The following is a 25,121-nucleotide window of genomic DNA, read 5'->3' as shown; positions in this document are numbered from 1 at the left end:
CTAGGGTCAGAGTGTGTGAAAATCCAATGCATTTGACTAATTGTAAGAGTTCGGGATGAATTTTGAGTGTTTAGACACCACTTAAACTCGTTTTATCCCGAAACAGGCTTAAACCGAGAAAGCAAGCTAAAACCGAGAGAAAACATTGATTCGAAGCAGTAAACAGCTATATTACTCTTTCTAGGGAAAAAATATGTAACAATCCAACATTTGACTAATTATAAGAGTTTGGGTTGAATTTGGAGTATTTCGACACTACTTATACCCATTTTGTCTTGGAACAGGCTAAAACCAAGAAAAAATTTATTCTAAGCAGTAAACAGCTTTGTTACTGTTTCTAGGGTCAGAGTGTGTGAAAATCCAATGCATTTGACTAATTGTAAGAGTTCAGGATGAATTTTGAGTGTTTAGACACCACTTAAACTCGTTTTATCCCGAAACAGGCTTAAACCGAGAAAGCAGGCTAAAACCGAGAGAAAACATTGATTCGAAGCAGTAAACAGCTATGTTACTCTTTCTAGGGAAAAAATATGTAACAATCCAACATTTGACTAATTATAAGAGTTCGGGTTGAATTTGGAGTATTTCGACACTACTTATACCCATTTCGTCCTGGAACAGGCTAAAACCAAGAAAATATTTATTTTAAGCAGTAAACAACTTTGTTACTGTTTCTAGGGTCAGAATGTTTGAAAATCCAATGCACTTGACTAATTGTCTAGGGTCAGAATGTCTGAAAATCCAATGCATTTGACTAATTGTAAGAATTCAGGATGAATTTTGAGTGTTTAGACACCACTTAAACTCGTTTTATCCCGAAATAGGCTTAAACCGAGAAAACAGCCTAAAACCGAGAGAAAACATTGATTCGAAGCACTAAACAGCTATGTTACTCTTTCTAGGGACAAAATACGTAACAATCCAACATTTGACTAATTATAAGAGTTCGGGTTGAATTTGGAGTGTTTAGACACTACTTATACCCATTTTGTCCCGGAACAGGCTAAAACCGAGAAAACATTTATTCTAAGCTGTAAACAGCTTTGTTACTGTTTCTAGTGTCAGAATGTTTGAAAATCCAATGCATTTGAATAATTTTCTAGGGTCAGAGTGTGTGAAAATCCAATGCATTTGACTAATTTTAAGAGTTCGGGATGAATTCTAAGTGTTTAGACACCACTTAAACCCGTTTTATCTCGAAACAGGCTTAAACCGAGAAAACAGGCTAAAACCGAGAGAAAACATTGATTCGAAGCAGTAAACAGCTATGGTATTCTTTCTAGGGAAAAAATATGTCACAATCCAACATTTGACTAATTATAAGAGTTCGGGTTGAATTTGGAGTATTTCGACACTACTTATACCCATTTTGTCCCGAAACAGGCTAAAACCGAGAAAACATTGATTCTAAGTAGTAAACAGCTTTGTTACTGTTTCTAGGGTCAGAATGTTTGAAAATCCAATGCATTTGACTAAATATCTAGGGTCAGAATGTCTGAAAATCCAATGCATTTGACTAATTGTAAGAGTTCGAGATGAATTTTGAGTGTTTAGACACCACTTAAACTCGTTTTATCCCAAAACAAGCTTAAACCGAGAAAACAGGCTAAAACCGAGAGAAAACATTGATTCGAAGCAGTAAACAGCTATGTTACTCTTTCTAGGGACAAAATATGTAACAATCCAAAATTTGACTAATTATAAGAGTTCGGGTTGAATTTGGAGTATTTAGACACTACTTATACCCATTTTGTCCCAGAACAGGCTAACACCGAGAAAACATTTATTCTAAGCAGTAAACAGCTTTGTTACTGTTTCTAGGGTCAGAATGTTTGAAAATCCAATGCATTTGACTAATTTTCTAGGGTCAGAATGTGTGAAAATCCAATGTATTTGACTAATTGTAAGAGTTCGGGATGAATTTTGAGTGTTTAGACACCACTTAAACTGGTTTATCCCGAAACAGGCTTAAACCGAGAAAACAGGCTGAAACCGAGAGAAAACATTGATTCGAAGCAGTAAACAGCTATGTTACTCTTTCTAGGGAAAAAATGTGTAACAATCCAACATTTGACTAATTATAAGAGTTCGGGTTGAATTTGGAGTGTTTAGACACTACATATACCCATTTTGTCCCGAAACAGGCTAAAACCGAGAAAACATTGATTCTAAGCAGTAAACAGCTTTGTAACTGTTTCTAGGGTCATAATGTGTGAAAATCCAATGCATTTGACTAATTGTAAGAGTTCGGGTTGAATTTTGAGTGTTTAGATACCACTTAAACTCGTTTTATCCTAAAACAGGCTTAAACCGAGAAAACAGGCTAAAACCGAGAGAAAACATTGATTCGAAGCAGTAAATAGCTATGTTACTCTTTCTAGAGAAAAAATATGTAACAATCCAACATTTGACTAATTATAAGAGTTCGGGTTGAATTTGGAGTGTTTAGACACTACTTATACCCATTTCGTCCCATAACAGGCTAAAACCGAGAAAACATTGATTCTAAGCAGTAAACAGCTTTGTTACTGTTTCTAGGGTCAGAGTGTGTGAAAATCCAATGCATTTGACTAATTGTAAGAGTTCGGGATGAATTTTGAGTGTTTAGACACCACTTAAACTCGTTTTATCCCGAAACAGGCTTAAACCGAGAAAGCAGGCTAAAACCGAGAGAAAACATTGATTCGAAGCAGTAAATAGCTATATTACTCTTTCTAGGGAAAAAATATGTAACAATCCAACATTTGACTAATTATAAGAGTTCGGGTTGAATTTGGAGTATTTCGACACTACTTATACCCATTTTGTCCCAGAACAGGCTAAAACCGAGAAAACATTTATTCTAAGCAGTAAACAGCTTTGTTACTGTTTCTAGGGTCAGAATGTTTGAAAATCCAATGCATTTGACTAATTTTCTAGGGTCAGAATGTGTGAAAATCCAATGCATTTGACTAATTGTAAGAGTTCTGAATGAATTTTGAGTGTTTAGACACCACTTAAACTCGTTTTATCCCGAAACAAGCTGAAACCGAGAAAACAGGCTAAAACCGAGAGAAAACATTGATTCGAAGCAGTAAACAGCTATGTTACTCTTTCTAGGGGCAAAATATGTAACAATCCAACATTTGACTAATTATAAGAGTTCGGGTTGAATTTGGAGTGTTTAGACACTACTTATACCTATTTTGTCCCAGAACAGGCTAAAACCAAGAAAACATTGATTCTAAGCAGTAAACAGCTTTGTTACTGTTTCTAGGGTCAGAGTGTGTGAAAATCCAATGCATTTGACTAATTGTAAGAGTTCGGGATGAATTTTGAGTGTTTAGACACCACTTAAACTCGTTTTATCCCGAAACAGGCTTAAACCGAGAAAGCAGGCTAAAACCGAGAGAAAACATTGATTCGAAGCAGTAAATAGCTATATTACTCTTTCTAGGGAAAAAATATGTAACAATCCAACATTTGACTAATTATAAGAGTTCGGGTTGAATTTGGAGTATTTCGACACTACTTATACCCATTTTGTCCCAGAACAGGCTAAAACCGAGAAAACATTTATTCTAAGCAGTAAACAGCTTTGTTACTGTTTCTAGGGTCAGAATGTTTGAAAATCCAATGCATTTGACTAATTTTCTAGGGTCAGAATGTGTGAAAATCCAATGCATTTGACTAATTGTAAGAGTTCTGAATGAATTTTGAGTGTTTAGACACCACTTAAACTCGTTTTATCCCGAAACAAGCTGAAACCGAGAAAACAGGCTAAAACCGAGAGAAAACATTGATTCGAAGCAGTAAACAGCTATGTTACTCTTTCTAGGGGCAAAATATGTAACAATCCAACATTTGACTAATTATAAGAGTTCGGGTTGAATTTGGAGTGTTTAGACACTACTTATACCTATTTTGTCCCAGAACAGGCTAAAACCGAGAAAACATTGATTCTAAGCAGTAAACAGCTTTGTTACTGTTTCTAGGGTCAGAGTGTGTGAAAATCCAATGCATTTGACTAATTGTAAGAGTTCGGGATGAATTTTGAGTGTTTAGACACCACTTAAACTCGTTTTATCCCGAAACAGGCTTAAACCGAGAAAGCAGGCTAAAACCGAGAGAAAACATTGATTCGAAGCAGTAAATAGCTATATTACTCTTTCTAGGGAAAAAATATGTAACAATCCAACATTTGACTAATTATAAGAGTTCGGGTTGAATTTGGAGTATTTCGACACTTCTTATACCCATTTTGTCCCAGAACAGGCTAAAACCGAGAAAACATTTATTCTAAGCAGTAAACAGCTTTGTTACTGTTTCTAGGGTCAGAATGTTTGAAAATCCAATGCATTTGACTAATTTTCTAGGGTCAGAATGTGTGAAAATCCAATGCATTTGACTAATTGTAAGAGTTCTGAATGAATTTTGAGTGTTTAGACACCACTTAAACTCGTTTTATCCCGAAACAAGCTGAAACCGAGAAAACAGGCTAAAACCGAGAGAAAACATTGATTCGAAGCAGTAAACAGCTATGTTACTCTTTCTAGGGGCAAAATATGTAACAATCCAACATTTGACTAATTATAAGAGTTCGGGTTGAATTTGGAGTGTTTAGACACTACTTATACCTATTTTGTCCCAGAACAGGCTAAAACCAAGAAAACATTGATTCTAAGCAGTAAACAGCTTTGTTACTGTTTCTAGGGTCAGAGTGTGTGAAAATCCAATGCATTTGACTAATTGTAAGAGTTCGGGATGAATTTTGATTGTTTAGACACCACTTAAACTCGTTTTATCCCGAAACAGGCTTAAACCGAGAAAGCAGGCTAAAACCGAGAGAAAACATTGATTCGAAGCAGTAAATAGCTATATTACTCTTTCTAGGGAAAAAATATGTAACAATCCAACATTTGACTAATTATAAGAGTTCGGGTTGAATTTGGAGTATTTCGACACTACTTATACCCATTTTGTCCTGGAACAGGCTAAAACCAAGAAAACATTTATTCTAAGCAGTAAACAGCTATGTTACTGTTTCTAGGGTCAGAGTGTGTGAAAATCCAATGCATTTGACTAATTGTAAGAGTTCGGGATGAATTTTGAGTTTTTAGACACCACTTAAACTCGTTTTATCCCGAAACAGGCTTAAACCGAGAAAGCAGGCTTAACCCGAGAGAAAACATTGATTCGAAGCAGTAAACAGCTATGTTACTCTTTCTAGGGAAAAAATATGTAACAATCCAACATTTGACTAATTATAAGAGTTAGGGTTGAATTTGGAGTATTTCGACACTACTTATACCCATTTCGTCCTGGAACAGGCTAAAACCAAGAAAACATTTATTCTAAGCAGTAAACAGTTTTGTTACTGTTTCTAGGGTCAGAATGTTTGAAAATCCAATGCATTTGACTAATTGTCCAGGGTCAGAATGTCTGAAAATCCAATGCATTTGACTAATTGTAAGAGTTCGGGATGAAGTTTGAGTGTTTAGACACCACTTAAACTCGTTTTATCTCGAAACAGGCTTAAACCGAGAAAACAGGCTAAAACCGAGAGAAAACATTGATTCGATGCAGTAAACAGCTATGTTACTCTTTCTAGGGACAAAATATGTAACAATCCAACATTTGACTAATTATAAGAGCTCGGGTTGAATTTGGAGTGTTTAGACACTACTTATACCTATTTTGTCCCAGAACAGGCTAAAACCGAGAAAACATTGATTCTAAGCAGTAAACAGCTTTGTTACTGTTTCTAGGGTCAGAGTGTGTGAAAATCCAATGCATTTGACTAATTGTAAGAGTTCGGGATGAATTTTGATTGTTTAGACACCACTTAAACTCGTTTTATCCCGAAACAGGCTTAAACCGAGAAAGCAGGCTAAAACCGAGAGAAAACATTGATTTGAAGCAGTAAATAGCTATATTACTCTTTCTAGGGAAAAAATATGTAACAATCCAACATTTGACTAATTATAAGAGTTCGGGTTGAATTTGGAGTATTTCGACACTACTTATACCCATTTTGTCCTGGAACAGGCTAAAACCAAGAAAACATTTATTCTAAGCAGTAAACAGCTATGTTACTGTTTCTAGGGTCAGAGTGTGTGAAAATCCAATGCATTTGACTAATTGTAAGAGTTCGGGATGAATTTTGAGTTTTTAGACACCACTTAAACTCGTTTTATCCCGAAACAGGCTTAAACCGAGAAAGCAGGCTTAACCCGAGAGAAAACATTGATTCGAAGCAGTAAACAGCTATGTTACTCTTTCTAGGGAAAAAATATGTAACAATCCAACATTTGACTAATTATAAGAGTTAGGGTTGAATTTGGAGTATTTCGACACTACTTATACCCATTTCGTCCTGGAACAGGCTAAAACCAAGAAAACATTTATTCTAAGCAGTAAACAGTTTTGTTACTGTTTCTAGGGTCAGAATGTTTGAAAATCCAATGCATTTGACTAATTGTCCAGGGTCAGAATGTCTGAAAATCCAATGCATTTGACTAATTGTAAGAGTTCGGGATGAAGTTTGAGTGTTTAGACACCACTTAAACTCGTTTTATCTTGAAACAGGCTTAAACCGAGAAAACAGGCTACAACCGAGAGAAAACATTGATTCGATGCAGTAAACAGCTATGTTACTCTTTCTAGGGACAAAATATGTAACAATCCAACATTTGACTAATTATAAGAGCTCGGGTTGAATTTGGAGTGTTTAGACACTACTTATACCTATTTTGTCCCAGAACAGGCTAAAACCGAGAAAACATTGATTCTAAGCAGTAAACAGCTTTGTTACTGTTTCTAGGGTCAGAGTGTGTGAAAATCCAATGCATTTGACTAATTGTAAGAGTTCGGGATGAATTTTGAGTGTTTAGACACCACTTAAACTCGTTTTATCCCGAAACAGGCTTAAACCGAGAAAGCAGGCTAAAACCGAGAGAAAACATTGATTTGAAGCAGTAAACAGCTATATTACTCTTTCTAGGGAAAAAATATGTAACAATCCAACATTTGACTAATTATAAGAGTTCGGGTTGAATTTGGAGTATTTCGACAGTACTTATACCCATTTTGTCCTAGAACAGGCTAAAACCAAGAAAACATTTATTCTAAGCAGTAAACAGCTTTGTTACTGTTTCTAGGGTCAGAGTGTGTGAAAATCCAATGCATTTGACTAATTGTAAGAGTTCGGGATGAATTTTGAGTGTTTAGACACCACTTAAACTCGTTTTATCCCGAAACAGGCTTAAACCGAGAAAGCAGGCTAAAACCGAGAGAAAACATTGATTCGAAGCAGTAAACAGCTATGTTACTCTTTCTAGGGAAAAAATATGTAACAATCCAACATTTGACTAATTATAAGAGTTCGGGTTGAATTTGGAGTATTTCGACACTACTTATACCCATTTCGTCCTGGAACAGGCTAAAACCAAGAAAACATTTATTCTAAGCAGTAAACAGCTTTGTTACTGTTTCTAGGGTCAGAATGTTTGAAAATCCAATGCATTTGACTAATTGTCTAGGGTCAGAATGTCTGAAAATCCAATGCATTTGACTAATTGTAAGAGTTCGGGATGAATTTTGAGTGTTTAGACACCACTTAAACTCGTTTTATCCCGAAACAGGCTTAAACCGAGAAAACAGCCTAAAACCGAGAGAAAACATTGATTCTAAGCAGTAAACAGCTATGTTACTCTTTCTAGGGACAAAATATGTAACAATCCAACATTTGACTAATTATAAGAGTTCGGGTTGAATTTGGAATGTTTAGACACTACTTTTACCCATTTTGTCCCGAAACAGGCTAAAACCGAGAAAACATTGATTGTAAGCAGTAAACAGCTTTGTTACTGTTTCTAGGGTCAGAGGGTGTGAAAATCCAATGCATTTGACTAATTGTAAGAGTTCGGGATGAATTTTGAGTGTTTAGACACCACTTAAACTCGTTTTATCCCGAAACAGGCTTAAACCGAGAAAGCAGGCTAAAACCGAGAGAAAACATTGATTCGAAGCAGTAAACAGCTATGTTACTCTTTCTAGGGAAAAAATATGTAACAATCCAACATTTGACTAATTATAAGAGTTCGGGTTGAATTTGGAGTATTTCGACACTACTTATACCCATTTCGTCCTGGAACAGGCTAAAACCGAGAAAACATTTATTCTAAGCAGTAAACAGCTTTGTTACTGTTTCTAGGGTCAGAATGTTTGAAAATCCAATGCATTTGACTAATTGTCTAGGGTCAGAATGTCTGAAAATCCAATGCATTTGACTAATTGTAAGAGTTCGGGATGAATTTTGAGTGTTTAGACACCACTTAAACTCGTTTTATCCCGAAACAGGCTTAAACCGAGAAAACAGCCTAAAACCGAGAGAAAACATTGATTCGAAGCAGTAAACAGCTATGTTACTCTTTCTAGGGACAAAATATGTAACAATCCAACATTTGACTAATTATAAGAGTTCGGGTTGAATTTGGAATGTTTAGACACTACTTTTACCCATTTTGTCCCGAAACAGGCTAAAACCGAGAAAACATTGATTGTAAGCAGTAAACAGCTTTGTTACTGTTTCTAGGGTCAGAGGGTGTGAAAATCCAATGCATTTGACTAATTGTAAGAGTTCAGGATGAATTTTGAGTGTTTAGACACAACTTAAACTCGTTTTATCCCGAAACAGGCTTAAACCGAGAAAGCAGGCTAAAATCGAGAGAAAACATTGATTCGAAGCACTAAACATCTATGTAACTCTTTCTAGGGAAAAAATATGTAACAATCCAACATTTGACTAATTATAAGAGTTCGGGTTGAATTTGGAGTATTTAGACACTACTTATACCCATTTTGTCCCGGAACAGGCTAAAACCGAGAAAACATTTATTCTAAGCAGTAAACAGCTTTGTTACTGTTTCTAGGGTCAGAATGTTTGAAAATCCAATTCATTTGAATAATTTTCTAGGGTCAGAGTGTGTGAAAATCCAATGCATTTGACTAATTTTAAGAGTTCGGGATGAATTCTAAGTGTTTAGACACCACTTAAACCCGTTTTATCCCGAAACAGGCTTAAACCGAGAAAACAGGCTAAAACCGAGAGAAAACATTAACTCGAAGCAGTAAACAGCTATGGTACTCTTTCTAGGGAAAAAATATGTCAGAATCGAACATTTGACTAATTATAAGAGTTCGGGTTGAATTTGGAGTATTTCGACACTACTTATACCCATTTTGTCCCGAAACAGGCTAAAACCGAGAAAACATTGATTCTAAGCAGTAAACAGCTTTGTTACTGTTTCTAGGGTCAGAATGTTTGAAAATCCAATGCATTTGACTAATTATCTAGGGTCAGAATGTCTAAAAATCCAATGCATTTAACTAATTGTAAGAGTTCGAGATGAATTTTGAGTGTTTAGACACCACTTAAACTCGTTTTATCCCGAAACAGGCTTAAACCTAGAAAACAGGCTAAAACCGAGAGAAAACATTGATTCGAAGAAGTAAACAGCTATGTTACTCTTTCTAGGGACAAAATATGTAACAATCCAACATTTGACTAATTATAAGAGTTCGGGTTGAATTTGGATTGTTTAGACACTACTTATACCCATTTTGTCCCGAAACAGGCTAAAACCGAGAAAACATTGATTCTAAGCAGTAAACAGCTTTGTTACTGTTTCTAGGGTCAGAGTGTGTGAAATTCCAATGCATTTGACTAATTGTAAGAGTTCGGGATGAATTTTGAGTGTTTAGACACAACTCAAACTCGTTTTATCCCGAAACAGGCTTAAACCGAGAAAGCAGGCTAAAATCGAGAGAAAACATTGATTCGAAGCACTAAACAGCTATGTTACTCTTTCTAGGGAAAAAATATGTAACAATCCAACATTTGACTAATTATAAGAGTTCGGGTTGAATTTGGAGTGTTTAGACACTACTTATACCCATTTTGTCCCGGAACAGGCTAAAACCGAGAAAACATTTATTCTAAGCAGTAAACAGCTTTGTTACTGTTTCTAGGGTCAGAATGTTTGAAAATCCAATTCATTTGAATAATTTTCTAGGGTCAGAGTGTGTGAAAATCCAATGCATTTGACTAATTTTAAGAGTTCGGGATGAATTCTAAGTGTTTAGACACCACTTAAACCCGTTTTATCCCGAAACAGGCTTAAACCGAGAAAACAGGCTAAAACCGAGAGAAAACATTGATTCGAAGCAGTAAACAGCTATGGTACTCTTTCTAGGGAAAAAATATGTCACAATCCAACATGTGACTAATTATAAGAGTTCGGGTTGAATTTGGAGTATTTCGACACTACTTATACCCATTTTGTCCCGAAACAGGCTAAAACCGAGAAAACATTGATTCTAAGCAGTAAACAGCTTTGTTACTGTTTCTAGGGTCAGAATGTTTGAAAATCCAATGCATTTGACTAATTATCTAGGGTCAGAATGTCTGAAAATCCAATGCTTTTGACTAATTGTAAGAGTTCGAGATGAATTTTGAGTGTTTAGACACCACTTAAACTCGTTTTATCCCGAAACAGGCTTAAACCTAGAAAACAGACTAAAACCGAGAGAAAACATTGATTCGAAGAAGTAAACAGCTATGTTACTCTTTCTAGGGACAAAATACGTAACAATCCAACATTTGACTAATTATAAGAGTTCGGGGTGAATTTGGATTGTTTAGACACTACTTATACCCATTTTGTCCCGAAACAGGCTAAAACCGAGAAAACATTGATTCTAAGCAGTAAACAGCTTTGTTACTGTTTCTAGGGTCAGAGTGTGTGAAATTCCAATGCATTTGACTAATTGTAAGAGTTCGGGATGAATTTTGAGTGTTTAGACACAACTTAAACTCGTTTTATCCCGAAACAGGCTTAAACCGAGAAAGCAGGCTAAAATCGAGAGAAAACATTGATTCGAAGCACTAAACAGCTATGTTACTCTTTCTAGGGAAAAAATATGCAACAATCCAACATTTGACTAATTATAAGAGTTCGGGTTGAATTTGGAGTGTTTAGACACTACTTATACCCATTTTGTCCCGGAACAGGCTAAAACCGAGAAAACATTTATTCTAAGCAGTAAACAGCTTTGTTACTGTTTCTAGGGTCAGAATGTTTGAAAATCCAATTCATTTGAATAATTTTCTAGGGTCAGAGTGTGTGAAAATCCAATGCATTTGACTAATTTTAAGAGTTCGGGATGAATTCTAAGTGTTTAGACACCACTTAAACCCGTTTTATCCCGAAACAGGCTTAAACCGAGAAAACAGGCTAAAACCGAGAGAAAACATTGATTCGAAGCAGTAAACAGCTATGGTACTCTTTCTAGGGAAAAAATATGTCACAATCCAACATGTGACTAATTATAAGAGTTCGGGTTGAATTTGGAGTATTTCGACACTACTTATACCCATTTTGTCCCGAAACAGGCTAAAACCGAGAAAACATTGATTCTAAGCAGTAAACAGCTTTGTTACTGTTTCTAGGGTCAGAATGTTTGAAAATCCAATGCATTTGACTAATTATCTAGGGTCAGAATGTCTGAAAATCCAATGCATTTGACTAATTGTAAGAGTTCGAGATGAATTTTGAGTGTTTAGACACTACTTAAACTCGTTTTATCCCGAAACAGGCTTAAACCGAGAAAACAGCCTAAAACCGAGAGAAAACATTGATTCGAAGCAGTAAACAGCTATGTTACTCTTTCTAGGGACAAAATACGTAACAATCCAACATTTGACTAATTATAAGAGTTCGGGTTGAATTTGGATTGTTTAGACACTACTTATACCCATTTTGTCCCGAAACAGGCTAAAACCGAGAAAACATTGATTCTAAGCAGTAAACAGCTTTGTTACTGTTTCTAGGGTCAGAGTGTGTGAAATTCCAATGCATTTGACTAATTGTAAGAGTTCGGGATGAATTTTGAGTGTTTAGACACAACTCAAACTCGTTTTATCCCGAAACAGGCTTAAACCGAGAAAGCAGGCTAAAATCGAGAGAAAACATTGATTCGAAGCACTAAACAGCTATGTTACTCTTTCTAGGGAAAAAATATGTAACAATCCAACATTTGACTAATTATAAGAGTTCGGGTTGAATTTGGAGTGTTTAGACACTACTTATACCCATTTTGTCCCGGAACAGGCTAAAACCGAGAAAACATTTATTCTAAGCAGTAAACAGCTTTGTTACTGTTTCTAGGGTCAGAATGTTTGAAAATCCAATTCATTTGAATAATTTTCTAGGGTCAGAGTGTGTGAAAATCCAATGCATTTGACTAATTTTAAGAGTTTGGGATGAATTCTAAGTGTTTAGACACCACTTAAACCCGTTTTATCCCGAAACAGGCTTAAACCGAGAAAACAGGCTAAAACCGAGAGAAAACATTGATTCGAAGCAGTAAACAGCTATGGTACTCTTTCTAGGGAAAAAATATGTCACAATCCAACATTTGACTAATTATAAGAGTTCGGGTTGAATTTGGAGTATTTCGACACTACTTATACCCATTTTGTCCCGAAACAGGCTAAAACCGAAAAAACATTGATTCTAAGCAGTAAACAGCTTTGTTACTGTTTCTAGGGTCAGAATGTTTGAAAATGCAATGCATTTGACTAATTATCTAGGGTCAGAATGTCTGAAAATCCAATGCATTTGACTAATTATAAGAGTTCGAGATGAATTCTGAGTGTTTAGACACCACTTAAACTCGTTTTATCCCGAAACAGGCTTAAACCGAGAAAACAGGCTAAAACCGAGAGAAAACATTGATTCGAAGCAGTAAACAGCTATGTTACTCTTTCTAGGGACAAAATATGTAACAATCCAACATTTGACTAATTATAAGAGTTCGGGTTGAATTTGGATTGTTTAGACACTACTTATACCCATTTTGTCCCGAAACAGGCTAAAACCGAGAAAACATTGATTCTAAGCAGTAAACAGCTTTGTTACTGTTTCTAGGGTCAGAGTGTGTGAAATTCCAATGCATTTGACTAATTGTAAGAGTTCGGGATGAATTTTGAGTGTTTAGACACCACATAAACTCGTTTTATCCCGAAATAGGCTTAAACCAAGAAAACAGGCTAAAACCGAGAGAAAACATTGATTCGAAGCAGTAAACAGCTATGTTATTGTTCCTAGGGACAAAATATGTAACAATCCAACATTTGACTAATTATAAGAGTTCGGGTTGAATTTGGATTGTTTAGACACTACTTATACCCATTTTGTCCCGAAACAGGCTAAAACCGAGAAAACATTGATTCTAAGCAGTAAACAGCTTTGTTACTGTTTCTAGGGTCAGAGTGTGTGAAATTCCAATGCATTTGACTAATTGTAAGAGTTCGGGATGAATTTTGAGTGTTCAGACACCACTTAAACTCGTTTTATCCCGAAACAGGCTTAAACCGAGAAAGCAGGCTAAAACCGAGAGAAAACATTGATTCGAAGCAGTAAACAGCTATGTTACTCTTTCTAGGGACAAAATATGTAACAATCCAACATTTGACTAATTATAAGAGTTCGGGTTGAATTTGGAGTATTTAGACACTACTTATACCCATTTTGTCCCGGAACAGGCTAAAACCGAGAAAACATTTATTCTAAGCAGTAAACAGCTTTGTTACTGTTTCTAGGGTCAGAATGTTTGAAAATCCAATGCATTTGACTAATTATCTAGTGTTAGAATGTCTGAAAATCCAATGCATTTGACTAATTGTAAGAGTTCGAGATGAATTTTGAGTGTTTAGACACCACTTAAACTCGTTTTATCCCGAAACAGGCTTAAACCGAGAAAACAGGCTAAAACCGAGAGAAAACATTGATTCGAAGCAGTAAACAGCTATGTTACTCTTTCTAGGGACAAAATATGTAACAATCCAACATTTGACTAATTATAAGAGTTCGGGTTGAATTTGGATTGTTTAGACACTACTTATACCCATTTTGTCCCGAAACAGGCTAAAACCGAGAAAACATTGATTCTAAGCAGTAAACAGCTTTGTTACTGTTTCTAGGGTCAGAGTGTGTGAAATTCCAATGCATTTGACTAATTGTAAGAGTTCGGGATGAATTTTGAGTGTTTAGACACCACTTAAACTCGTTTTATCCCGAAACAGGCTTAAACCGAGAAAGCAGGCTAAAACCGAGAGAAAACATTGATTCGAAGCAGTAAACAGCTATGTTACTCTTTCTAGGGACAAAATATGTAACAATCCAACATTTGACTAATTATAAGAGTTCGGGTTGAATTTGGAGTATTTAGACACTACTTATACCCATTTTGTCCCGGAACAGGCTAAAACCGAGAAAACATTTATTCTAAGCAGTAAACAGCTTTGTTACTGTTTCTAGGGTCAGAATGTTTGAAAATCCAATGCATTTGAATAATTTTCTAGGGTCAGAATGTCTGAAAATCCAATGCATTTGACTAATTTTAAGAGTTCGGGATGAATTCTAAGTGTTTACACACCACTTAAACTCGTTTTATCCCGAAACAGGCTTAAACCGAGAAAACAGGCTAAAACCGAGAGAAAACATTGATTCGAAGCAGTAAACAGCTATGTTACTCTTTCTAGGGACAAAATATGTAACAATCCAACATTTGACTAATTATAAGAGTTCGGGTTGAATGTGGATTGTTTAGACACTACTTATACCCATTTTGTCCCGAAACAGGCTAAAACCGAGAAAACATTGATTCTAAGCAGTAAACAGCTTTGTTACTGTTTCTAGGGTCAGAGTGTGTGAAATTCCAATGCATTTGACTAATTGTAAGAGTTCGGGATGAATTTTGAGTGTTTAGACACCACATAAACTCGTTTTATCCCGAAATAGGCTTAAACCAAGAAAACAGGCTAAAACCGAGAGAAAACATTGATTCGAAGCAGTAAACAGCTATGTTATTGTTCCTAGGGACAAAATATGTAACAATCCAACATTTGACTAATTATAAGAGTTCGGGTTGAATTTGGATTGTTTAGACACTACTTATACCCATTTTGTCCCGAAATAGGCTAAAACCGAGAAAACATTGATTCTAAGCAGTAAACAGCTTTGTTACTGTTTCTAGGGTCAGAGTGTGTGAAATTCCAATGCATTTGACTAATTGTAAGAGTTCGGGATGAATTTTGAGTGTTTAGACACCACTTAAACTCGTTTTATCCCGAAACAGGCTTAAACCAAGAAAGCAGGCTAAAACCGAGAGAAAACATTGATTCGAAGCAGTAAACAGCTATGTTACTCTTTCTAGGGACAAAATATGTAACAATCCAACATTTGACTAATTATAAGAGTTCGGGTTGAATTTGGAGTATTTAGACACTACTTATACCCATTTTGTCCCGGAACAGGCTAAAACCGAGAAAACATTTATTCTAAGCAGTAAACAGCTTTGTTACTGTTTCTAGGGTCAGAATGTTTGAAAATCCAATGCATTTGAATAATTTTCTAGGGTCAGAGTGTGTGAAAATCCAATGCATTTGACTAATTTTAAGAGTTCGGGATGAATTCTAAGTGTTTACACACCACTTAAACTTGTTTTATCCCGAAACAGGCTTAAACCGAGAAAACAGGCTTAAACCGAGAGAAAACATTGATTCGAAGCAGTAAACAGCTATGGTACTCCTTCTAGGGAAAAATATGTCACAATCCAACATTTGACTAATTATAAGAGTTCGGATTGAATTTGGAGTATTCCGACACTACTTATACCCATTTTGTCCCGGAACAGGCTAAAACCGAGAAAATATTGATTCTAAGCAGTAAACAGCTTTGTTACTGTTTCTAGGGTCAGAATGTTTGAAAATCCAATGCATTTGAATAATTTTCTAGGGTCAGAGTGTGTGAAAATCCAATGCATTTGACTAATTTTAAGAGTTCGGGATGAATTCTAAGTGTTTACACACCACTTAAACCCGTTTTATCCCGAAACAGGCTTAAACCGAGAAAACAGGCTAAAACCGAGAGAAAACATTTATTCGAAGCAGTAAACAGCTATGGTACTCTTTCTAGGGAAAAAATATGTCACAATCCAACATTTGACTAATTATAAGAGTTCGGGTTGAATTTGGAGTATTTCGACACTACTTATACCCATTTTGTCCCGAAACAGGCTAAAACCGAAAAAACATTGATTCTAAGCAGTAAACAGCTTTGTTACTGTTTCTAGGGTCAGAATGTTTGAAAATCCAATGCATTTGACTAATTATCTAGGGTCAGAATGTCTGAAAATCCAATGCATTTGACTAATTGTAAGAGTTCGAGATGAATTTTGAGTGTTTAGACACCACTTAAACTCGTTTTATCCCGAAACAGGCTTAAACCGAGAAAACAGGCTAAAACCGAGAGAAAACATTGATTCGAAGCAGTAAACAGCTATGTTACTCTTTCTAGGGACAAAATATGTAACAATCCAACATTTGACTAATTATAAGAGTTCGGGTTGAATTTGGATTGTTTAGACACTACTTATACCCATTTTGTCCCGAAACAGGCTAAAACCGAGAAAACATTGATTCTAAGCAGTAAACAGCTTTGTTACTGTTTCTAGGGTCAGAGTGTGTGAAATTCCAATGCATTTGACTAATTGTAAGAGTTCGGGATGAATTTTGAGTGTTTAGACACCACATAAACTCGTTTTATCCCGAAATAGGCTTAAACCAAGAAAACAGGCTAAAACCGAGAGAAAACATTGATTCGAAGCAGTAAACAGCTATGTTATTGTTCGTAGGGACAAAATATGTAACAATCCAACATTTGACTAGTTATAAGAGTTCGGGTTGAATTTGGATTGTTTAGACACTACTTATACCCATTTTGTCCCGAAACAGGCTAAAACCGAGAAAACATTGATTCTAAGCAGTAAACAGCTTTGTTACTGTTTCTAGGGTCAGAGTGTGTGAAATTCCAATGCATTTGACTAATTGTAAGAGTTCGGGATGAATTTTGAGTGTTTAGACACCACTTAAACTCGTTTTATCCCGAAACAGGCTTAAACCGAGAAAACAGGCTAAAACCGAGAGAAAACATTGATTCGAAGCAGTAAACAGCTATGTTACTCTTTCTAGGGACAAAATATGTAACAATCCAACATTTGACTAATTATAAGAGTTCGGGTTGAATTTGGATTGTTTAGACACTACTTATACCCATTTTGTCCCGAAACAGGCTAAAACCGAGAAAACATTGATTCTAAGCAGTAAACAGCTTTGTTACTGTTTCTAGGGTCAGAGTGTGTGAAATTCCAATGCATTTGACTAATTGTAAGAGTTCGGGATGAATTTTGAGTGTTTAGACACCACTTAAACTCGTTTTATCCCGAAATAGGCTTAAACCAAGAAAACAGGCTAAAACCGAGAGAAAACATTGATTCGAAGCAGTAAACAGCTATGTTATTGTTCCTAGGGACAAAATATGTAACAATCCAATATTTGACTAATTATAAGAGTTCGGGTTGAATTTGGATTGTTTAGACACTACTTATACCCATTTTGTCCCGAAACAGGCTAAAACCGAGAAAACATTGATTCTAAGCAGTAAACAGCTTTGTTACTGTTTCTAGGGTCAGAGTGTGTGAAATTCCAATGCATTTGACTAATTGTAAGAGTTCGGGATGAATTTTGAGTGTTTAGACACCACTTAAACTTGTTTTATCCCGAAACAGGCTTAAACCGAGAAAGCAGGCTAAAACCGAGAGAAAACATTGATTCGAAGCAGTAAACAGCTATGTTACTCTTTCTAGGGACAAAATATGTAACAATCCAACATTTGACTAATTATAAGAGTTCGGGTTGAATTTGGAGTATTTAGACACTACTTATACCCATTTTGTCCCGGAACAGGCTAAAACCGAGAAAACATTTATTCTAAGCAGTAAACAGCTTTGTTACTGTTTCTAGGGTCAGAATGTTTGAAAATCCAATGCATTTGACTAATTATCTAGGGTTAGAATGTCTGAAAATCCAATGCATTTGACTAATTGTAAGAGTTCGAGATGAATTTTGAGTGTTTAGACACCACTTAAACTCGTTTTATCCCGAAACAGGCTTAAACCGAGAAAACAGGCTAAAACCGAGAGAAAACATTGATTCGAAGCAGTAAACAGCTATGTTACTCTTTCTAGGGACAAAATATGTAACAATCCAGCATTTGACTAATTATAAGAGTTCGGGTTGAATTTGGATTGTTTAGACACTACTTATACCCATTTTGTCCCGAAACAGGCTAAAACCGAGAAAACATTGATTCTAAGCAGTAAACAGCTTAGTTACTGTTTCTAGGGTCAGAGTGTGTGAAATTCCAATGCATTTGACTAATTGTAAGAGTTCGGGATGAATTTTGAGTGTTTAGACACCACTTAAACTCGTTTTATCCCGAAACAGGCTTAAACCGAGAAAGCAGGCTAAAACCGAGAGAAAACATTGATTCGAAGCAATAAACAGCTATGTTACTCTTTCTAGGGACAAAATATGTAACAATCCAACATTTGACTAATTATAAGAGTTCGGGTTGAATTTGGAGTATTTAGACACTACTTATACCCATTTTGTCCCGGAACAGGCTAAAACCGAGAAAACATTTATTCTAAGCAGTAAACAGCTTTGTTACTGTTTCTAGGGTCAGAATGTTTGAAAATCCAATGCATTTGAATAATTTTCTAGGGTCAGAATGTCTGAAAATCCAATGCATTTGACTAATTTTAAGAGTTCGGGATGAATTCTAAGTGTTTACACACCACTTAAACTCGTTTTATCCCGAAACAGGCTTAAACCGAGAAAACAGGCTAAAACCGAGAGAAAACATTGATTCGAAGCAGTAAACAGCTATGTTACTCTTTCTAGGGACAAAATATGTAACAATCCAACATTTGACTAATTATAAGAGTTCGGGTTGAATTTGGATTGTTTAGACACTACTTATACCCATTTTGTCCCGAAACAGGCTAAAACCGAGAAAACATTGATTCTAAGCAGTAAACAGCTTTGTTACTGTTTCTAGGGTCAGAGTGTGTGAAATTCCAATGCATTTGACTAATTGTAAGAGTTCGGGATGAATTTTGAGTGTTTAGACACCACATAAACTCGTTTTATCCCGAAATAGGCTTAAACCAAGAAAACAGGCTAAAACCGAGAGAAAACATTGATTCGAAGCAGTAAACAGCTATGTTATTGTTCGTAGGGACAAAATATGTAACAATCCAACATTTGACTAGTTATAAGAGTTCGGGTTGAATTTGGATTGTTTAGACACTACTTATACCCATTTTGTCCCGAAACAGGCTAAAACCGAGAAAACATTGATTCTAAGCAGTAAACAGCTTTGTTACTGTTTCTAGGGTCAGAGTGTGTGAAATTCCAATGCATTTGACTAATTGTAAGAGTTCGGGATGAATTTTGAGTGTTTAGACACCACTTAAACTCGTTTTATCCCGAAACAGGCTTAAACCGAGAAAACAGGCTAAAACCGAGAGAAAACATTGATTCGAAGCAGTAAACAGCTATGTTACTCTTTCTAGGGACAAAATATGTAACAATCCAACATTTGACTAATTATAAGAGTTCGGGTTGAATTTGGATTGTTTAGACACTACTTATACCCATTTTGTCCCGAAACAGGCTAAAACCGAGAAAACATTGATTCTAAGCAGTAAACAGCTTTGTTACTGTTTCTAGGGTCAGAGTGTGTGAAATTCCAATGCATTTGACTAATTGTAAGAGTTCGGGATGAATTTTGAGTGTTTAGACACCACTTAAACTCGTTTTATCCCGAAACAGGCTTAAACCGAGAAAGCAGGCTAAAACCGAGAGAAAACATTGATTCGAAGCAATAAACAACTATGTTACTCTTTCTAGGGACAAAATATGTAACAATCCAACATTTGACTAATTATAAGAGTTCGGGTTGAATTTGGAGTATTTAGACACTACTTATACCCATTTTGTCCCGGAACAGGCTAAAACCGAGAAAACATTTATTCTAAGCAGTAAACAGCTTTGTTACTGTTTCTAGGGTCAGAATGTTTGAAAATCCAATGCATTTGAATAATTTTCTAGGGTCAGAATGTCTGAAAATCCAATGCATTTGACTAATTTTAAGAGTTCGGGATGAATTCTAAGTGTTTACACACCACTTAAACTCGTTTTATCCCGAAACAGGCTTAAACCGAGAAAACAGGCTAAAACCGAGAGAAAACATTGATTCGAAGCAGTAAACAGCTATGTTACTCTTTCTAGGGACAAAATATGTAACAATCCAACATTTGACTAATTATAAGAGTTCGGGTTGAATTTGGATTGTTTAGACACTACTTATACCCATTTTGTCCCGAAACAGGCTAAAACCGAGAAAACATTGATTCTAAGCAGTAAACAGCTTTGTTACTGTTTCTAGGGTCAGAGTGTGTGAAATTCCAATGCATTTGACTAATTGTAAGAGTTCGGGATGAATTTTGAGTGTTTAGACACCACATAAACTCGTTTTATCCCGAAATAGGCTTAAACCAAGAAAACAGGCTAAAACCGAGAGAAAACATTGATTCGAAGCAGTAAACAGCTATGTTATTGTTCGTAGGGACAAAATATGTAACAATCCAACATTTGACTAGTTATAAGAGTTCGGGTTGAATTTGGATTGTTTAGACACTACTTATACCCATTTTGTCCCGAAACAGGCTAAAACCGAGAAAACATTGATTCTAAGCAGTAAACAGCTTTGTTACTGTTTCTAGGGTCAGAGTGTGTGAAATTCCAATGCATTTGACTAATTGTAAGAGTTCGGGATGAATTTTGAGTGTTTAGACACCACTTAAACTCGTTTTATCCCGAAACAGGCTTAAACCGAGAAAACAGGCTAAAACCGAGAGAAAACATTGATTCGAAGCAGTAAACAGCTATGTTACTCTTTCTAGGGACAAAATATGTAACAATCCAACATTTGACTAATTATAAGAGTTCGGGTTGAATTTGGATTGTTTAGACACTACTTATACCCATTTTGTCCCGAAACAGGCTAAAACCGAGAAAACATTGATTCTAAGCAGTAAACAGCTTTGTTACTGTTTCTAGGGTCAGAGTGTGTGAAATTCCAATGCATTTGACTAATTGTAAGAGTTCGGGATGAATTTTGAGTGTTTAGACACCACTTAAACTCGTTTTATCCCGAAACAGGCTTAAACCGAGAAAGCAGGCTAAAACCGAGAGAAAACATTGATTCGAAGCAATAAACAACTATGTTACTCTTTCTAGGGACAAAATATGTAACAATCCAACATTTGACTAATTATAAGAGTTCGGGTTGAATTTGGAGTATTTAGACACTACTTATACCCATTTTGTCCCGGAACAGGCTAAAACCGAGAAAACAGGCTAAAACCGAGAGAAAATATTGATTCGAAGCAGTAAACAGCTATGTTACTCTTTCTAGGGACAAAATATGTAACAATCCAACATTTGACTAATTATAAGAGTTCGGGTTGAATTTGGAGTGTTTAGACACTACTTATACCCATTTTGTCCCGAAACAGACTAAAACCGAGAAAACATTGATTCTAAGCAGTAAACAGCTTTGTTACTGTTTCTAGGGTCAGAGGGTGTGAAAATCCAATGCATTTGACTAATTTTAAGAGTTCGGGATGAATTGTGAGTGTTTAGACACAACTTAAACTCGTTTTATCCCGAAACAGGCTTAAACCGAGAAAGCAGGCTAAAACCGAGAGAAAACATTGATTCGAACCAGTAAACAGCTATGTTACTCTTTCTAGGGACAAAATATGTAACAATCCAACATTTGACTAATTATAAGAGTTCGGGTTGAATTTGGAGTGTTTAGACACTACTTATACCCATTTTGTCCCGAAACAGGCTAAAACCGAGAAAACATTGATTCTAAGCAGTAAACAGCTTTGTTACTGTTTCTAGGGTCAGAGGGTGTGAAAATCCAATGCATTTGACTAATTATCTAGGTTCAGAATGTCTGAAAATCCAATGCATTTGACTAATTTTAAGAGTTCGGGATGAATTGTGAGTGTTTAGACACTACTTAAACCTGTTTTATCCCGAAACAGGCTTAAACCGAGAAAGCATGCTAAAATCGAGAGTAAACATTGATTCGAAGCAGTAAACAGTTTTGTTACTCTTTCTAGGGAAAAAATATGTAACAATCCAACATTTGACTAATTATAAGAGTTCGGGTTGAATTTGGAGTGTTTAGACACTACTTATACCCATTTTGTCCCGGAACAGGCTAAAACCGAGAAAACATTTATTCTAAGCAGTAAACAGCTTTGTTACTGTTTCTAGGGTCAGAATGTTTGAAAATCCAATGCATTTGACTAATTTTCTAGGGTCAGAATGTCTGAAAATCCAATGCATTTGACTAATTGTAAGTGTTCGGGATGAATTTTGAGTGTTTAGACACCACTTAAACTCGTTTTATCCCGAAACAGGCTTAAACCGAGAAAACAAGCTAAAACCGAGAGAAATGATTGATTCGAAGCAGTAAACAGCTATGTTACTCTTTCTAGGGACAAAATATGTAACAATCCAACATTTGACTAATTATAAGAGTTCGGGTTGAATTTGGAGTGTTTAGACACTACTTATACCCATTTTGTCCCGAAACAGACTAAAACCGAGAAAACATTGATTCTAAGCAGTAAACAGCTTTGTTACTGTTTCTAGGGTCAGAGGGTGTGAAAATCCAATGCATTTGACTAATTTTAAGAGTTCGGGATGAATTGTGAGTGTTTAGACACAACTTAAACTCGTTTTATCCCGAAACAGGCTTAAACCGAGAAAGCAGGCTAAAACCGAGAGAAAACATTGATTCGAACCAGTAAACAGCTATGTTACTCTTTCTAGGGACAAAATATGTAACAATCCAACATTTGACTAATTATAAGAGTTCGGGTTGAATTTGGAGTGTTTAGACACTACTTATACCCATTTTGTCCCGAAACAGGCTAAAACCGAGAAAACATTGATTCTAAGCAGTAAACAGCTTTGTTACTGTTTCTAGGGTCAGAGGGTGTGAAAATCCAATGCATTTGACTAATTATCTAGGTTCAGAATGTCTGAAAATCCAATGCATTTGACTAATTTTAAGAGTTCGGGATGAATTGTGAGTGTTTAGACACTACTTAAACCTGTTTTATCCCGAAACAGGCTTAAACCGAGAAAGCATGCTAAAATCGAGAGTAAACATTGATTCGAAGCAGTAAACAGTTTTGTTACTCTTTCTAGGGAAAAAATATGTAACAATCCAACATTTGACTAATTATAAGAGTTCGGGTTGAATTTGGAGTGTTTAGACACTACTTATACCCATTTTGTCCCGGAACAGGCTAAAACCGAGAAAACATTTATTCTAAGCAGTAAACAGCTTTGTTACTGTTTCTAGGGTCAGAGTGTGTGAAATTCCAATGCATTTGACTAATTGTAAGAGTTCGGGATGAATTTTGAGTGTTTAGACACCACTTAAACTCGTTTTATCCCGAAACAGGCTTAAACCGAGAAAGCAGGCTAAAACCGAGAGAAAACATTGATTCGAAGCAATAAACAACTATGTTACTCTTTCTAGGGACAAAATATGTAACAATCCAACATTTGACTAATTATAAGAGTTCGGGTTGAATTTGGAGTATTTAGACACTACTTATACCCATTTTGTCCCGGAACAGGCTAAAACCGAGAAAACAGGCTAAAACCGAGAGAAAATATTGATTCGAAGCAGTAAACAGCTATGTTACTTTTTCTAGGGACAAAATATGTAACAATCCAACATTTGACTAATTATAAGAGTTCGGGTTGAATTTGGAGTGTTTAGACACTACTTATACCCATTTTGTCCCGAAACAGACTAAAACCGAGAAAACATTGATTCTAAGCAGTAAACAGCTTTGTTACTGTTTCTAGGGTCAGAGGGTGTGAAAATCCAATGCATTTGACTAATTTTAAGAGTTCGGGATGAATTGTGAGTGTTTAGACACAACTTAAACTCGTTTTATCCCGAAACAGGCTTAAACCGAGAAAGCAGGCTAAAACCGAGAGAAAACATTGATTCGAACCAGTAAACAGCTATGTTACTCTTTCTAGGGACAAAATATGTAACAATCCAACATTTGACTAATTATAAGAGTTCGGGTTGAATTTGGAGTGTTTAGACACTACTTATACCCATTTTGTCCCGAAACAGGCTAAAACCGAGAAAACATTGATTCTAAGCAGTAAACAGCTTTGTTACTGTTTCTAGGGTCAGAGGGTGTGAAAATCCAATGCATTTGACTAATTATCTAGGTTCAGAATGTCTGAAAATCCAATGCATTTGACTAATTTTAAGAGTTCGGGATGAATTGTGAGTGTTTAGACACTACTTAAACCTGTTTTATCCCGAAACAGGCTTAAACCGAGAAAGCATGCTAAAATCGAGAGTAAACATTGATTCGAAGCAGTAAACAGTTTTGTTACTCTTTCTAGGGAAAAAATATGTAACAATCCAACATTTGACTAATTATAAGAGTTCGGGTTGAATTTGGAGTGTTTAGACACTACTTATACCCATTTTGTCCCGGAACAGGCTAAAACCGAGAAAACATTTATTCTAAGCAGTAAACAGCTTTGTTACTGTTTCTAGGGTCAGAGTGTGTGAAATTCCAATGCATTTGACTAATTGTAAGAGTTCGGGATGAATTTTGAGTGTTTAGACACCACTTAAACTCGTTTTATCCCGAAACAGGCTTAAACCGAGAAAGCAGGCTAAAACCGAGAGAAAACATTGATTCGAAGCAATAAACAACTATGTTACTCTTTCTAGGGACAAAATATGTAACAATCCAACATTTGACTAATTATAAGAGTTCGGGTTGAATTTGGAGTATTTAGACACTACTTATACCCATTTTGTCCCGGAACAGGCTAAAACCGAGAAAACAGGCTAAAACCGAGAGAAAATATTGATTCGAAGCAGTAAACAGCTATGTTACTCTTTCTAGGGACAAAATATGTAACAATCCAACATTTGACTAATTATAAGAGTTCGGGTTGAATTTGGAGTGTTTAGACACTACTTATACCCATTTTGTCCCGAAACAGACTAAAACCGAGAAAACATTGATTC

This window comes from Camelina sativa, chromosome 19 (genome assembly GCF_030686135.1).
Source record: "Camelina sativa cultivar CO46 ecotype springtype chromosome 19, ASM3068613v1".
Classification (NCBI taxonomy): Eukaryota; Viridiplantae; Streptophyta; class Magnoliopsida; order Brassicales; family Brassicaceae; genus Camelina; species Camelina sativa.
This window is presented reverse-complemented; position numbering follows the sequence as displayed.